Source organism: Epinephelus fuscoguttatus, linkage group LG9, assembly GCF_011397635.1.
Source record: "Epinephelus fuscoguttatus linkage group LG9, E.fuscoguttatus.final_Chr_v1".
Lineage (NCBI taxonomy): Eukaryota > Metazoa > Chordata > Actinopteri > Perciformes > Serranidae > Epinephelus > Epinephelus fuscoguttatus.
In genome coordinates, this window is record NC_064760.1 from 27951197 (window position 1) to 27969614 (window position 18418).

Sequence of the window (18418 nt, forward strand, 5' to 3'; positions counted from 1 at the left end):
GAAAGCATGAAAACACCCTCTGACTATCAGAATTCAGCACAGCAAAGCACAAGCTAACCTGGATTATTTAGATGAACCTGAAACTAATTACAGTTCACTTAAGTCAAAGCAAATGTCGTTTTAGAAGACAAAAACATCACAGCAACAAAGAGATCCATCGGGGCCGTCAAAGAAAAGGCCCAAACAATAAAGTTAAAACGTATGTGGCTTTGGAGATTGTGTGGAGTGTGCAAACACGCTCATAATAAAGACTCTTCTCTTAGGTCAACATCCTGTGGAAGTTGTTTACTTCTTCAAGCTGGATTCATTCCCTCTCCTTTTATAGTTTTTCTCACATCTGGCTTTGCATTTGCTCTGAAAATGTGATGTCTTCAGGATCAAACAAACACATTGGGTAGGAAAGTCAAGACCATCTATGCAGGAGTTCATCTTAAAGTATTAAAATCTATGCGATGGCCCCTGATCCCAGAGCTTAACCCTTAACTTGAACACCTCTAACAAGGCCAATACCACTTCAAATGTTACAATTAAACTTCTTGTTGACGTGTGTATCTAAGCACATGTGCTGCAACCCACAGCATAGGGGATTATTTAAGTAATTACTTGTCAATAAAAGTCAGCAGCTTGTATGCTTGAGCGATGGAGTGGTCGCCTGTTTTCCAATAATGAACATGTGTTCTTTTCAGCCACAGCCTTCGGCAAATACAATGTAATAGACTTTTCTAGACAACGCCAGTAATGCCATTCATGATGCAACCGGAATGACTGATGAATGTGAGGCAGGTAAAAACTGTGGCGATGACATTATAATGATGACCGATGAGCTAAAACGAAAGAAAATATAAAGGGGCACGTCGATACTGAAACCTGTGTGTCAGAATTTCCATATGATGCAATCAAGCTTTAAATGTTTCAGCTCAGTGTTGCAGCAAAGTTATAGTTCAGTAGTCAGGAGTGTTCTGTGTGTCAGAGTGTCTGACTCTTTCCTTTCCAGCGTCAATATGGTTCCATAAAAATACAAAATAAAAAAGCAGCCTTTCTATATTTTTAAGACTTTTAAACTATTCCAAATGCAAATCTTACTTTGAAACGACTGTCCCGTATTTTTACATAGTAATTTTTATTCTTGATATTTTTTCTCTGACTCACTCTGTCTTCCATTCGCACCTTGAATCACTATCTGCGGATTAGTAAATGTCTCTTGGTGTAAATACATAAATGGTGAGATGTCAATGATGTATTAAAATTTCCACAGATGTGTGAATTGTTACCCCTTGCGCACAGCATTTGTACATGTTCTGTCCACTCTTTTGTCCAGCTCTCTGTTGTGTAAGTGCTCTTTTGACACCTGCAGCTAAAAAAAGCCTCAGTGTCTCCGAACAAACACATCCTCTCTGGTGTTCGCAGCGGTTAGAGAGTCTAGCTTGGTACTACGTTATAAGAAGTCAGTCCCTGCTATGTGCAAGCTAATGAAACATTTAGACATACTATAACAGGAAGCACCACTGGGCTTTGTTGGTGCTAATTAATATCCTCCTACTTTTATGTCAGATCTGATTCTTATCTTGGATTCTACATTCAACGTGTAAAAGGAATCCTCCTGGGTCAGTTGTAAGAAGCAGTGGGAGACTGTTATGTACGAGTTCTTCAGGTTTCAGCGAGGCTCCCGTCTCATTGTGCCTCCCGCGACCAGAGCTGCAGGCAGTCTGCCTTTGAAACGTACCATTTGTGCAATTATGAAATGAATGTGGATGTTTTTGAGCCCATTAAAACTGGAACACTGTGCTCAACAGGAGCAGAGTATTTCAGTCTGTCTGTATTTAGAAAAGTGTGATGAAATATTAAATTAGGGCATGCTTCAGTGATTAGAGTGTCATTAGTTAGCTCAATATCATATCATGAGATGTACACTTTACAACACACACTTCTGCAACAGACACATAATTAAGAACAAGAGGAAATATATCAAATAACAAAACAGCATCATAGAGAGGGATTCCTGAAACATGCAATGAGTGCTAAAGGTGGGTAAACAAAAATAGATGTACTACCACTAGTGCAGGGACACAATGTTTCTGTCACTATGGACACCAGCTTTCATCTTCAGCATAAAAAAACAAGCAATTTCAACCCTTAAAAAGGACACCATTACTTCCAGGCTGCAGCTACAACCTGAAGAGAGTCGAGAAGAAGGCCCACACACCGCAGACTAACTTATTATCTTACTCCTACTCACAGAAACAGACATGCAGCAACATGAATGAACAGGGTCACACAGACCACGAACGCAGGAAACCAAAGCTAAAATTGATCTGCAAGAATCTGAACTTGTGAAATAATGATAACACGGGAGTTAAACATTACTTCATGATGAGAATGACTCACCTACAGTAACTGGGCATAGCTTGAAAGATAGCTAGTAACACTATGGTGCGGTGTTTTTATGAGTGGGCTGTCGTTTTGTTGCTCACATGCATGCACGGGTCACATGTAAGAACACACTTAACACGGTGCACATTCCTGCCAGAGGTTTAACATTATTTCACCTGTCAGGGTGGGAGTAATGTGCCAACAAAGGCAGAGAGTGAACAGGCGCTCCTGCAGCTTAAGGCAAGTTAGATAGACTTTAAAAGACTTTTTTTAATACTGCTTGGAATTAAACTTAAAACCAATTATACAATAGCTGAAATTGAAGGGAAAAAAACATTAACTGACACATTTTGGAGTCTGGGAACACTGCACGGCACAGCTCTTAGACTTCCTCATTTGACTTGAATGATTGGTTTTTCACCACCTTGTTCAGACACCACAGTATCTCCATATACTATACAGGCATATATATGTGAGTGTTGTTCTAAGAACTGTTGCTGCTGATCCTGGTGCTGGTATTGCAAATGGTGGTGGAGGCATGGCAGAGGCAAGGGTGGAGCAGAACTGGGAAATACATGGTGGTTGTTGGCGATTTTTCTTGGCAAATTTGTTTTTTGCATAAAGCACCACGGCTTGCACGCATTGCCTTGAAATGGTCTCTGCCATGCTGCGAAATCTTAGTTAAATGGCCAATTTTCACTAAATTTGCACTTCCTCATGTCACCCAGTTCACCATGACAGCTAACTAGCAGACAGTGGATCCTTTGCTGAAAGCATTACAGCCGCATATAAAACATGAGTGTTGTTGGTTCTGCTATCTTCAACTGAGTGACATTAATGGGAATCAGAAATAAGAAAAAAATAACTAATTGTGAAATATTACTTTCAATGACTTAGCATCTTTAAGACTTTCAAATATAGCTGTAAGACATTTTCATAGCAAGTAAGGCCTTCTTTTTAGATGCATGAATTTAATGCCTTTTAGGGCTTTCTTTTTCAAACACACACACACACACACATACGCAGACGTACAAAATAAAATGATATTGATGTATAGAATAAAATTAGGAAAAAGCAAAAGGAAGGTGATTAAATTAAAATCTATAAAGGAAAACTAAAAAAAAAGAGGGGTGATGGCTGCAGTCTTAATTAACCCTTGTCATAGGATGTCATATAGTAGAAATGGTTTATAAAAGGTTGCCAAATTTTGTAAAATCTATCCTCTTGTTTTATCAGAGGACATTTAATTTTCTCTCGTTCCAGGTGCTTCATCACATCGTTCATTAGATTTGAATGTGCTGGTGCAGTTCTCTGTTTCCAGTTAAGTAGGCTCAATCTGCGTACCAGAAGGCTGACGAATAACACCATGAGGTGCTCCACACTGTTCTTTACAGTGTTAGAGTCTATGATTCCTAAAACTGCCAGTCAGTAGGTCTTTGTATCATTCTTGATACGGTCTGAGAAATATTGCTCCAGTAGTTTGATATCCTCAGGCAGCTCCAAAATATCATGAGCCAATGATGCTGGTGCAGGCCCACAGTTGTCACATGAAGGATCCACTTTGGGAAATAATGAGATCAGCGTAGCCTTTTAAGATTTTTTAAGGATCCTCGGGAACCCTGCTGTAAACACAAAACTGGCTCTGCAAATGTTTTATGGGGAAGTAAATGTATTCAACATATGTATTATGGAACGGTAAGTAATGCAGAATCTAAACAACAATGGAGCTCCTCAGGGAACCTTTAAGGTTGTCCAAATAAATGCAAATGGTTCAATTGTAGCATATTGCTACCTTTTGTTAGTGCATTCCACCACCAATTGTTGATGTGCTTTACCTGTAAACGCACACACAGCATCCCTCCTGGACAGTATAGTAATCAAGTGATAATGCAACAAATGTGTGGACTGACATCAGACTGATGGAATGAATGCAGTCTGGTTATTGAAGTTGTTAATTCAGCTGACTGAGTATGTTCTGCTGAGTCAAAGTCACCTGTGCAACAGTGAAAATAGGAGGCACATAAAAGAGTTTCAAAGAAACTCAGTTCAGTGTGGTTACAGTTGCATTAAAGATATAATAGCAGGCAGACACTGTGCCAAAACAAATGAGAGATCAATAATGTAATGCACTAATGTCCTGACACCAATCTGTGCCCGCAGTGTAAAAATCGTTGTGAACATTTAAAGGGTCAAGCACAAAGGTTCTGGTTTTTCATGTCCTTTAATAATGTAGAAGAGTGTTTGAAAAAACAACGACTTTGAACCATGAAAGTATGCAAACAGGCTGATAAACATCAAGTGAGTTATCCAAGTGAGGGTCAGCTCCCTCATCTCAAAGTTTGCTTGTGATCTCATTTCTAATTAGAGCAATCTTATATGTTAAAAAATATGAAGTCGTTAGCAAGAGAGAGCCATCACTACAGACTGCAGCTGCGCCGAATAGAAAACTCAGCATTCTGCCTCGTAAAAATCCGCGAGTTTGACTGCTCAGGGTGCACATATATAATTTGTTTATTAGTTTATTACCATTCCATGCAAAACAGACTTCATGCATAGTCATTTACACTCTCGTTTTAATGCGCTATAAACTACAGCACTGGGTTTTTGCATTGTTAGCAATCAAATTAAAAGAGCGTGAAACAAGGTGGAGTTTAAAATGCTGATATTACATTATCGAGGTGCCGCAATATGAACAGACGTAGCTCAAACATCCACCTGTGAAACTGAATTTTAGCAAAACAGCTGTCTTATGCAGATATGACCTTAAGATTTTTAACTGTAGAGGTGTGTGGTGGATAAATCGTGTATAGCTCTGCAGGACATGGATGCAAAGAACAATGATACCACTGGGAAAACTTTGGTAACTAATGGATTTAAGAATGAGTCTTATAAATTAATGAATATCTAAACTAAATAACACCCTTGTGCCCACTTCACTCACCCACACACTATCAGTCTTAACAGTATTTAAATATGTCTCACAGTTTTAACATATAAATATATTATTCGAGACAAACCGTGTATATTATTTTCCATTTTTGCTTAATATTGTTTTTTATCTGTCACACAACACTGAGGCTGAGCATCTACTCGTTATTATTTAGCATCCACTGTGACCACCATTCAACTTCAACTCTTTGTGTCTCTCAACAGGGACACACACCACCGACCAGACGCTTGTGTGTGTGTGTGAGTGCATGTGGGAGACCCCTGCTTAAACAAAGAACCTCCTGTCGACCAGTCAGCATTCAGAGATCGTAAGTACACTTTTTACCTTCCATTTTCTCCGAGGTTTTCACAAAGCCAAGGCTGCACATGGTCCCCAAAGGATCCCCACATTATCACACTGTGAGATCATTTATATGGTAAAAAAAAAAAAAAAAGCTAAACCCAATTCAAAGCCATAAGGACGATTAGACAGGACATGAATCATACCAATGAAGATTTCAAACTCCTTCCATTTCAGTCTGATCTAACAAAAGGATATAAAACCTAATCTTACAAGGATTAAATGATAAATCCTTTATCAATGGAAGCCATAGGCAAAAGCTATACACTTAAATTGTGCTTAAATGCATAACCTCTTTCTCGCTGACTGATCATTCTGCTTTAATGGGCCATTTAAAATAAGTCACGCATAATTATTCCCAGCACTTTACCCCCTAACCTTCTCACTCACTCTCCCTTTCTCAAGAAACATAACTTACATCCAGTTAGAGGTTACGAACTCTTGGTGGGAAGCTCCTGTTGTCATGATATTGCAGTGAAGGTGTGCTCACACGCAGCAGCGGTTTGTGCATGTGCGCGTGTGTATGTGTATGTGTGTGTGTGCCCTCTGCAGCTTTTGCTCACATCTGCAATTCTGCATTGATTCCATGCCAGTGAGCAGAGAGCTGATGCAGAGTGGTGGGCTCTCTGTTATAGCCAGGTACATCAGCCAATGGCTATTGCCATAACAGGATGTGTGAGAGGGAGTTTAATAATGCTGCAGAGTAAATGACTGCAGTCAATACAGCAATCAAATCTGCTGCAGTCACAAGCAATTGTGTGGAAATGTGCTGTTTATATGTAATTAATATGCTTTTATAATTTTCTTTCTTTGTTGTAGAATTAGGTATAATTGAGCATTGTTTCTTCAATGTATTAAACACCGGGTGCTAAACACTATTTAGTAAAAAGGAAATACTAGTCAACAATTGGATGCTTTCCTTAATTAGCATATGAAAGACATTGTTCACAAACATCAAAAACATGTTGTTTATCCCCACAGCGTTTTGGGATTACAATCAACTCACGGGCCCACTTATTCTCAGAGTTGGCCACTTATGCTTGTTAGGACCCCCTCTATGCCGAATCTCTGCCGCATATTTCATCACCTTGCTTTTCAACTTATCAACATGGGTCAGTAACCGGGTAAAACTAAAATTAAAAAAGTCTGCTGTGCTTCCTGTATTTGAGCTGAGAGTGGGAAACATGCTGAGCTGGTATTTACAACATCTTTGGGAGATGTTAACATTGTAAACGTGCTATCAGGACAGAGCATTCAGATTCCCAGTGGCTGGATTTCTGTGAAAATGTGTCATTTTATTTCGGTTGCTGAATTAGTTATACGTCCTACATAGACTGTAGCTTTCAAGCATTCCAAACTGCTAATTTTAATAATTACTTCACAACATGACTAACAGTTTACAGCCACACTAACAGCCCTGTGAGGCTGTGCTCAGACACAGCAGTGCTTTCAGTTGACTGCTCACGTCGGCACGTTCACATGACAACACTGACATGCTGATGTTTAGCAGGTGTAACGTTTACCATGTTAACCATCTTAGTTTAATTTGATAATTAGCAATAAACATAAAATATGGCTGACTGGCATTGGTTTTGCAGGTACTCTATGACAATCCATCCAATATCTATTGAGCTGGACCAAAGGTGTGGACCAATAGACTGGCTAACAGACCAATGTGCCCCTAGAATGGCTTCAACATTTAATTTAAAGGGATAGCTCACCCCAAAATCAGAAATCTGTATTTTTCCTCTTACCCGTAGTGCTGTGTATCAGTCTAGATTGTTTTAGTGTGAGTTGCAGAGTGTTGGAGATATCGACTGTAGAGATATCGGCCGTCTCTCTAATATAATGGAACTAGATGGAACTCGGCTTGGGATGCTTTAATTGCCTAAAAAATACATTTGAAAAACTCAACAGTAATGTCTCTTTCCAGAAATCATGACCTGGTTACTCAAGATAATCCATAGACCTTGTTGTGAGCCGTTTTAAGTGGGGACTATTTTCTTTCAACCAAACAAAGGAAGCATGCATCTACCTCTAGCTCACCTAGCACCACTGAGCTAGCTAATGTTACAGCTCAGCCAAGGAGGACGCCGCTCTCACAACCATGAGCCTAACATCCATGAGTAGATGCACGCTTCCTTCAGTTTTGTGATGTAAACATTAATGGCATCCTCCTCCGCTGAGCTTTCACGTTAGCTAGCTCTGTGGCGCTAGGTGAGCTAGCAGTAGATGCACGCTTCCTTCTGCGTGGTGAGTTTGGTAAATAGCTCCTATATGACACTGCTCACAACAATGTCTATGGATTATCTTGAGTAACCAGGTCATGATTTCTGGAGAGGGACATTGCTGTTGAGTTTTTTAAAGTGTATTTTTTGGGCACTTTGAGCACCACAAGCTGAGTGCCATCTAGTTCCAATATATTCAACAGAAGGCAGACTTCTCAGTGGCCAATGCCTCCAGCACCCAGCAACTCACAGCAAAACAATCTAGACTGATAAACAGCACTACAGGTTGAAGGAAAAATACGTATTTTTGATTTGGGGGTGAACTGCCCCTTTACATAAGAAACAAACACAGAGACTTTTCCCTCCAGCTCCATAGCTGCATATTGTTGCATCCCACAAAGAAAGTGCCATTCCTAAATATCTCAGCGCCGCTGGAGGAGAGAGGGCAGCATTCTTTACCATTTCACAGAGATTTGAGCAAACTGTGCTGAGTGGAGGAGGCCACAGCGGACGGGGTGTACCGGGGATAGACAACATAGATGCTGTAAAAGAAAAAAGAAGTCCTCTGTGATCTGCCAGGGGGAATATAAACAGCTACTCAAGCATATGGAAGGCGTTGCTATCACAGGCAGGGAGAGGGGAGTTTGTTTTTCACCTGCGTTCTACCCGAGTAGTATGCAGGTGATGCTTCTAAAAATGTCTATGTGATTTAATGATCTCTGTATGCGTGTGAATGCACCCTGGTGATAAAGGATAGCTCAGACTGACAGATCAGGTAGTGATTAAGACTGAGGTACAGATAAGCCACTGTTACATCATCAGAAACACTTCACAGACACCTAATCATATGCAAATGTGGCTAAGCTGGAATTTATTGGACTCTTACCTTACACTTTCTGCATCTATTTTCTTCTTAAACGATTCATAGTCTGATACTGCTCCTGGGACAAATGGATACGCAGACACTAAACAGGACTCCATAGAGACATTGAATTATTTGAATCACCTAGAGACGAGCTAGAGACCAGCTCAGAGGCTGTACATTTTCCAAAGATAGATGCACTTTAATACATTGAAGCTGGCGAGGAACATTGAGTCACAGTCTCAAACAGCAATCCCCTCCGGTTAAGAGGTCTCTTTTGCTTTGTTACTGATACGGGAGCTGACCTGATTCAATGGCTGTATTGATCAAATTGATTAAATAACAGTCTGGCGTTCGACTTTATACCGCCGAGATCTCACTATCTGAGGAGCCGAGCTCTGCTGCAGGACCCCAATGCATTTCCCTGCTGCACCGACTACAGACACCCTGTTCAAAGTTGTTAGAGCCGACATCAGTCAGACAGCCCCATCAAAGGCTTGTCTGGGTATCCTAGTGGGGAGCATTTACCAGTTCAATACCAGCAGGCTGATCCTCAACCTCTGCTAGATTCCTCTTATCTAGACACCGTGACCCCTTGTCTCGCTTCATCCCTGACCCTCTGCACCTCTCCCGCACTCACCATTTACTTATTCTTCAACTACTCCACCTCTACTTCTCCCTCCCTCAGTTTCTGGTATACAGTGGATACAACTTGTTTTTCTTTCTCACGCTCCTTGTAGCTGAATATTCTGTGACGGTGAGCTTACAGCAGCCATCAAACATGGAGGATTTTCTTATCTCTGGCCCCTTGAGTGGAGAGGCTCTGAGGCCCCTTGCATGTCTTTCTTCTCCTGTTCAGATAGAGCGATGCCAGCTACTTTGGGGGCGCTAACACAGCTGAGCTCGTGCCAACATGTTGATATCAAGAACTGCGGTAAATATTGAGGCAGAGATTGCTGTTGCTAATCACCGCTGGCAAAACTGTGAAATTGCAATCAGTCGATCACAGGTATGACGGTCTCCTTTTTTTTTGAAAAGCCAACTGAATTTAGGCCAGGTCTTCTTCTGTAATCCTTTTCTTGATCTCAGTGGGATCTCCACGCTCAGATAAGGCAGGATGTGTGTGAGGATGCTGCTTACCCGTGTGTGCATGTGTGTGTGTGTGTGTCTTACAAGTGTACACCAGTGTGTGTGATCATCTCCAGACTCATCAACATGGTGCTCGTCTCCTGTCACAACACTGTCTGGCAATGAGCGGCTCTGTCACACTGGGTGACACAGCACTCCAATTAATCACAGAGAAGGACCACTAATGAAGTCATGATGTATTCTGAGAGTTTCATCTTGACAACCACTTTTCCCACTGAAGAAATGACTGATACAGAAATACACGTAAAAGACTTAGGGGCACCGTGGTAATGGATTTGCAAAAAAAAAAGAAGGAGTTTGACAAGTGAAATATAGCTCTGAACGGGACGTGCTGGATGCGAAGTATTACTCCATCTCTACAAGTGTTTAATTTTCCTTCTTTTGCTACCAGTGTTGATAAGTCTGGGCTCAACCTTTCAAATATCAGTTAAGATTTTCTTGCCTTTTACTTTAATGGGTTTAAGTACAGAGTGCTGGAGTACCACTTTCACCTCAACTCGGAAAGTCTGCAAAAAGTTTGGTGCATGATGTTTGCAGAAACATGTCAAAAGTAAATGTTTGGTTGATTGGTAATAAACTTTTTAAATATTCACATATTGCATGTCATTGTTTTGCTCATAACTAATCTGTAACATGGAATTAGGTTGTAAGCGTTGCTGTCCACTTAGAGTGACCTACATTTGTAAGAAAAGTTATTCATTAACAGTCAGATAAAGCAATATTTTAGTAGTTTTAGGGGAGGTATAGTGCAGCAGCAAATCTGGGACACACAAAAATACACCAAAGTTGTAAGAACGAGTTCCCAACTTTGGTAATGGGAACATCCATGAGTTCATGAATGCAGCATAAGTCTAAAAAGTTTGAGTGCTTTGGCAGTACAAACAGTGAAAAATATCCCAAAAGGTCCCCTCATCTTGAGCACTGATTCAGGGTGCTTTCACACCTGACCTGTTTGGTTTGGTTCAATCAAACTCAAGTTCATTCGCCCCCTAAGTGAGGTTTGTTTGGGCAGGTGTGAACACAGCAATCGCATTCGGGTGCACACCAAAACAACCGGACCGAGACCTTCTTGAAGAGGTGGTCTCGGTCCGGTTACAAACAAACTCAATCTGAACCAACTGCAGTCACATGACACACTGTTTGGGTTAAACATGAGCATGTTACAGTCCTGGAGGATTATTAATGTGCACCTCCTCCTGTACTGCCTTAATATGCACATTCAGCACATCCAATGCATCAAAACATTGTTTTCTAGTTGGAGCTGCGCCTCATTTTCAAACTGTATGGTTTGACTAAAATGAACAATGACAGCAATATAGTCCACGATGACCAGCGCTAAAATCAACCTGCGTAGTTGTCCCTCCATTGTGACATTAGAAAGTGTCGCATTTATCTTGCAAGTGTACTCTTCTTCAACATTTTGTTTACTTCCTGGATTTTTCCCCACATGGAAATTCTGACCAATCAAGAGCAGCTTTCTCACACAAGGCCGCTTGTAAATGCTGCCGTGAGAACACAAACCAGCTCTAGGCAATTATGCAACTTTGTACCAAAATCAGTCCCCGATTTAGACCAAAGCAAGCGAACTCCAGGTCTGACCGCACCCTTAATTAGAAATTGGACTGGACTGGATTATATAATTTGATGATAGATTAACTGAGAAGCTGTATGGATATTACACAGCGGTATTAAGATAAAGATCAGAGTTGAGAAACATCTGTGAATATAAAATGAAGAAATAAACAGTATTCCTGACTGAATAACAGTAATTAAAATACAATCAACTCTAATCACTGTAAATGATCTCTGTGGTGCAATAATAGTATTTTTTGTTTCTGAGCTAAAGTAAAACATGCTGTATTCCCAAAGCAGGCGCTTCTTAAGTTGGTCCAATGGGATGTAGGTTTCCAAGACTTAAACAAACAGAAGATGCTGTAATGCACAGAACGGGCTGAATGCATGAACACTAGAATGAAATACACTTCTGTCCTGTCTACTAACTTCTCTAAGAAGTTGATCCAATAATCTCTGAATTTGGCACGCAGCGTCTTTGGAAACTCAAGACTTAAAGTTATTAAAAGACTGTTGGCAATCCTAATCGTTTAGCTGCTGTGGGTAAAACAAAATGAGCCTGAACTTTTGGAAGCTAAGTTCAATCTTCAAAACACTTGACACAACTGGTCATGACTTGTAATCCTGCCTTGGCATGCTGAATTTCCAGAGTTTTCCAATGTAAATGCCATTTTGCTAATCAATACTCATCGCTCCATAATACTTTTCTTAATTCAAAATCTTAGGCAGTTCTGTAAAATGATGCAAAATGCAGCAACAGCCAGCCAATATAAACCACTACTCCGCCGAGTTGATCCCATGTCGCTCGGACCTGCCAAATGCTATTCGTGGCAACATATTATTTAACTCCTCTGAAATCGGCAGCTCGACAGCATCCAGGGACACCTACACATACACACACATTCATATGCATGTGCCTGCACATTTACAAAGACACGGCAAGAGAAAGACAGAGAGAGAGAAGAGGAGTGAAGAAACAAACAAAATATGAATCCTAGACAGATCGTTTGTAGCAGAATACAAAGGAGATAAAGATTATGGATAGAACTACATACTGAGATGCCAAACTGACTGAGACACACACACACACACACACACACACACACACACACACACACACACACACACACACACACACACTGATGCCTCCTTCTTCCTCAATCTCATTATTTCTTGAGTGATACCATGTGACATAGGACAAGCAAAGCAGTAATAGCCTTACACACACTATCTGCATCACGCCGTATTTTACATATGCATACATGTGCACATCAGTATGTTTATATGTGTGCTGAAACAGCTGAATAAATAAACCAAGCTTTGTACAGATACTAAATCACTACAATAAACTGCATTAGCATTTCTATGTTAAACAGTGAAGTCAGTGACATGCAATAAATTAACTGATGTAAGCCTTCGGGTATGTGCAGTTAAAGGGACATGTCTTGATACGGCTCATTTTTGCATAAGATGAAGGATGAACGGAAGACAGAGAGACAGAAAGAGAAAGAGAGAGACTCTATTAACAACCAGCATAGTAAGAGGATGAGGTTGGTGTGGAGCTACATGTAGATGTAGTCTCGAGGGTTCGCATAGCGTATCGTCTTACTCATAACCTCTCGTTCCTCAGCCCTGAGGCTTACAGCTGCTGCACTGTAGAGACGATACTTTGCTCCTTGCTCTACAGGTTGCTATGGTGATCACTGACCTGAGAAATATGGAAATCATAACCTACTGAGTCTACCGGTATTTGAGAAAGAAAAGGAAAAAAAGTGAGATGTCATTATGTTTTGTAAAATAATGATGGAAGGGATCTAATAAACACCCTGATAGTCCTTTGAAACATCAGGGTGTGAACACTGTGTGTGTGGTGTGTGTGTGTGTGGTAGCCTGCGCCATCAAGAGTGATGAGTTTACTCAACTGATTGCAGCGGCAACAATTTTGATAAGAGATTAATTGTAATTTTTTTTCGAGCAAAAAATTATTCTATAAGATTATCAATGTTTGCAAATTCCCAAATGGGAATATTTGCTACTTTTTAGAGCAGCAGTTCCCAAATGTTGCAGCCACAGGGTCCAGATTTCTCCTTTGTCATTAGTTCAAGGTCCACACAGTTTAGTATATTCATCGTCCAGCGTCATACTTGCTTTTGGTCATGACGTCGATCTAGTTTGCTGTTTCTGTCAAGTAGCTGTCCGTTAGTCATTCACTCAACAGCAGGAAATGGTCCTTCAAAATAAAAGCTATGACTCAGAAATTCACTGTACTTCATATTAAATGTTAATGACCCTGATTATCTTTGGGTTTTGCACTGTTGGTTGGACGCCTGATGAAGGTATAGTTACCAAAATGTTGCATTACTTGCATTATAATGTTTCTTTTTTTATGATCAAAGTCTATTCAACAATTTGCATATATGACAGTAGTACAGTTTCATGTTCTTTTTAAACAGATATATCAACCCTCTTTCTCCAGTCATATTTCCCATACTCTTATCTAATGGGATACATTGCATTGTCTCAAAGTGGGAGGCTGCCAGTCTTTGTAAAATTTCTCAACTGAGCCACAGACAGAAAATTTTATCTTTTCCAGATTCAGAAATGACATCCCACACCCTGGGAGTATTTGAGGGGGCTGAGCAATTTTTCCATAAGGGGAGGAGCAGGTTGTGTTCTACTCGTCCCCCTCCTACGCACCTGTTCAGAAATAGATGTGCAACATATTGTTTGGTTTGGGACCAAACAAGCAATCTTAAAATGCAAACTTGGGCAAACTATTTTTTTTAATTACCTTGAATTAACCAGGAAAACTATCTGCAGATATGTGTTCTCCCAAAATATATAGACCGTATCAAGGCTCTGCTTGAGACCTACATAGCAATTACAAGTAGATGTCATGGAGAGAGTATGTGTGTGTGTGTTTCCACCAGAACAATAATGAGGGTTAAAGTAATGAAGCAATTTATAATTTCAGTGCAATGTCCTAAGCACACCCAATAGCATTGAGGGGCCTGATGTATCTGCACACAATCCAGGGCTCAACAATAACGATTGCTTGGGGAAAGTAAAACACCACATCGGGCTAGTAAATCTACAGTAGCAATTCTCTTGCCTCATTGTGCAAGTGGTAAAAAAATAAATCAATTAAACACATTGTTTTTTCCAGAGCTGGTAATAGAAGTAGCTAAGGATTGAGCCATTGTGTTTCCTTCTCATCTCTGTTGAGAGTTGTCCATGTGTAGTATCAATTGGACACTCGTGGGAAATGCAAGTAAAGACAAGGTTTGTGAGCTGGAGTGCATGCAAGCATTTTAGTTATCTTGGAAACAGGAGTTAGTCGAGTGTCGTTGGAGGATGTGACCGAAACTCCAACTATATGTATTGCTCAATGTTTTGCAAGCTTGGCAGCAAGGCAGATAAGATGGGGGTCATTTTACAACTGTAGCAGGTTGCCTGCAGATCTCTGTTCAGTCCCCGGCTTCTCCAGTCTGCATGTCGATGGATCCCTTGAGCAAGATACTGAACCCCAAATTACTCCTGATGGCTGTTCCATCGCTGTGTGAGTGTGTTAAAACCTGAGTAGCAGGTGGCACCTTGTACGGTAGCCTTGGCCACCAGTGTGTGAATGTGACTTGTAGTGTAAAAAGCGCTCTGAGTGGTCAGATGACTAGAAAGGTGCTGCAAGTACAGGTTCATTCACCAATTTACCATTTTACATCTAGGTGCTTTTCTTAGATTCATTATTCTGTTTGTCTTTGTGCTTCTCCTCTCACATAGACACACACACGCACATGCTTGTGCACGTGTGTGATGTAAAAGCTTTCTGGAGCATGAAATAAGCTTTCCAAGGGAACAGTGAAGACGAGGGGGGCTGATGTCCCTTGCTATTTCTTAATTAAGTACACGCAACTCTCATCTTAAAAATCGTAAATGTCACCTCAAAGCTTCTGGCTACCGTTCCAGTCCTTCCTCTTGGTTATGGCTCTTAAGTAAAATGCTGGCGCAGCCCGAGTGATGCAGCAGCACTTGGCCATACTCTTAATAAGACACTCCGGGTGAAGGGCTCTGTAGCTACAGCGGGTCATTCATTATTTTGTAATCCCAACAATAAACTCAAGAATGTTATTTTCTTCATAATGCCACAGTGGGGAAAAGCAGTGTATCAACTGTCAACATTTTCCCCAAAGTGTTTCTCTTCCAAACATGTAAATAGATTCTCTTTTCTCCCTTCCTCTGCCTCTATATCACACTCAAGGATGTGTGATGTTGTTGTGAGTGATGAGTGTGTGTGTGCACACGTGCGTGATGTGCTCTGGACTGTGATGAGCCGAGAGGAGGCAGCTCGGCGATAAGAAACATATCAGTGTTCAGCACCTGCCTTCCTGCCTGCCTGCCTCCTGACTGACTGACTACACAAGCAGATTGCATGTGGAGTCCGCTCTCATTGTCACAGCGACAAAATCCCTAACTGTGATGACGAAATAAAGTGAGAGACTTTAAGACTCCGTTTTGCCAGTGAGTGCATTTTCCTCCCCGCGTGCCGCCAAAAAATTAACCACATCAAACAAAATTTAGTTGAAACAGAATTTTCATCATTTGTTGTTCTGACTTCGACACGAGATCAATCCTGAGGAGAGATGTGTGTGGTGAAGTTGTGGCTTTGAAGATGAAGCAGCCCCTAGCCTCAAAAATAAACAATTCTGTCTGAACCCTGCGAGCCGAGTACATTTGTCACTGTGCAACAAAAAAGCTGCAGTAATTTTGCTGACAAGTTAGCGCCTGTGAGTACTGCTGGACGCCTTTCAGCTTGTTTTACCTGTGTTGTTATGGCCCTGCCAATGCTGAATGTGTATTCCCAGTGCATACAGCTCTTTTTACTGGGACATAGTAAATATCTTGTGTCTTTTCTGTAGCACCTGACCTATTACCTTGAATGGTTCGTAAGCACATAATCCGTCTTTCCAGACACCTTGTGCTCTGTTTGGTTTGGTTTGTGTCTGCAGCTCAGTGGAGCAGCAGAGAGAAGGCGATAAATGTCATTTAGTACACAGTATCACAATGCACGGCTGTTAATTATCTTAATGCAGTCAGACATTTGTTTGTCATAGGTTCAGGGGAGTGTACGCTGGCATGCCTGCAAACATCTTCTGGCTCCAGACATTGCTATCAGTGCACGAACACCAAGCACAGTGTCTAATTGTATTAGCTTTAAACTGTATTCCATGCATAACTTCCTGATGTGAAGAGATGCAAACCGTAAACGAGGTCATCTAATTTACCCACCCGATCCCTTCCTTCCTTCCTTCCTTCTTTCCCCCACATCCAAACACACAGTGCTGTATTGTAACCTTTCAGTGCCCCTGTCACAACACCACCACTTTGCAATCAACTTTGCTTTCTCAAACTTCACACACATGGCTGAGCACACGCTATCACACAGCGCTGCTGAGTAGGAGAGGAGACGAGCTTTGACAGGGCCGGGGCCTCGAGGAGAGAAGCGAGGAGAGACGCGAGGAGAGAAGCAAGGAGCCACTTAACACCTTAGGGACATTCACAAGTTATTATAACAAATGTGAAATTTAACATTAAATGTTAGATGAGTCATTAGTGGCATCTTCCATCATTTCATGACAGCCTTTGCCCCTAATTGTATGAGATGGGTACACTTTAGAGTGTCATCAAAGAGGTAAAGAAGGACAAAATGATATTCCTGAGTCAAAGAACAGATGAAATTACTACAAAGTGGCGAGCTTACACAAAAGACCTGTGCTTATTATCTGTGACTCAATTAGACTCATATTTCTCCTTTCCTTGCCCTCATCGTCTTGGCACAAATGTTCCCCAGTATACTGTGGGCTCAGTGCACCAATCCTTATGCAATGCAGACAATTTCACTGGTTGTACTCTTCAAATAGTCCCGCAAAAGGTTCGATATGACAGACCACCCAGAGCATTGCCTGCAATCTTGCTGATTATCTCCACATTCGCATCGATTATCACGTGGTTCCCTCCCCCTTCATACTCAGTTATCACTCTGTGGTTGCTGATATGGAGCTACATTATTGATCGCAGCCCATTAACAGGGATAAAAGTGCACAGTTGCAGCCTGATTCATCACAACTCATGGGGGAGCCATCACTCAGTGGGCCACCTACACTCGCACCTGGAATAAACATCCATCCACAGGTACACTTTACACCGGGCGCCTTCGATAAAATGAGTTCTCAGAGTTTATTAGAGCATAAAAGAGCGTAAACACCGCTGGATTCTTCCCAAACAGAGCTGAAGGGTGATGGAGGGTGTACAATTTTTGTCAAAAGCAAAACAAAAACAGCAAAAAAGAAATTGATATGAGATGCCATCTTCTGAAAATCTTTTTCCTCTGCTTTCTCCATTAGTTGTGCTGGTTGAACGCCTATAGAAATATTAACAAAAGCATATGTGCCATTGTGCCCCACCAGCTGAAACAACAAATAAACAATTGGTGTTGAAATGGTCAATAAAGCATGGCTGCAGAGGGACAGTGTCATTGATCGAAAGCAGTGGCTCTGCACTAAGAGAAATTCATTGAGCATACTTATTTACTCTTTGTAGGATATCAAGGAGCCGTTTTTTCAAATATTGAACACCCTGACAAATGCTAGCAAACGAATTACACATGACAATGACAACCGCAGCCACAATTGCAAGCAGTCAGCGGTTCTGCTTCAACGTAGTAGTCAAGCTCTTTTAGATATGTGGACCACAGCCGGCTACGTATTCCTCTCTCCTCTCCTTTGCCAGGGTGCATTAAATGGATTAAAGCAGTAAGAGCAGCCAAGCATATATTCATTTCCTCCACACTGAGAGCGAGAGCGGCAGACAGCAGACAGCATATTATGGAGTGTCACAAAGTCCCTGGACCATCTCGCCAGATCAAAGATGGGAGATTAAAATCTTTAGAGAAGA

The 18418-nt window shown here is 41.2% G+C and overlaps 1 protein-coding gene across 4 annotated transcripts in view; it reads left to right on the plus strand.

Annotated features, from left to right (window-relative positions):
• Positions 1–18418, plus strand: part of frmpd3 (FERM and PDZ domain containing 3) — a 109667-nt gene that overhangs the window by 50938 nt on the left and 40311 nt on the right. For all 4 annotated transcript variants that reach the window (XM_049585015.1, XM_049585021.1, XM_049585017.1 and 1 more), the window contains exon 2: positions 5524–5627. The gene's annotated coding sequence lies outside the window, so the exon portion shown is untranslated. The remainder of the gene's footprint in view (positions 1–5523; positions 5628–18418) is intronic.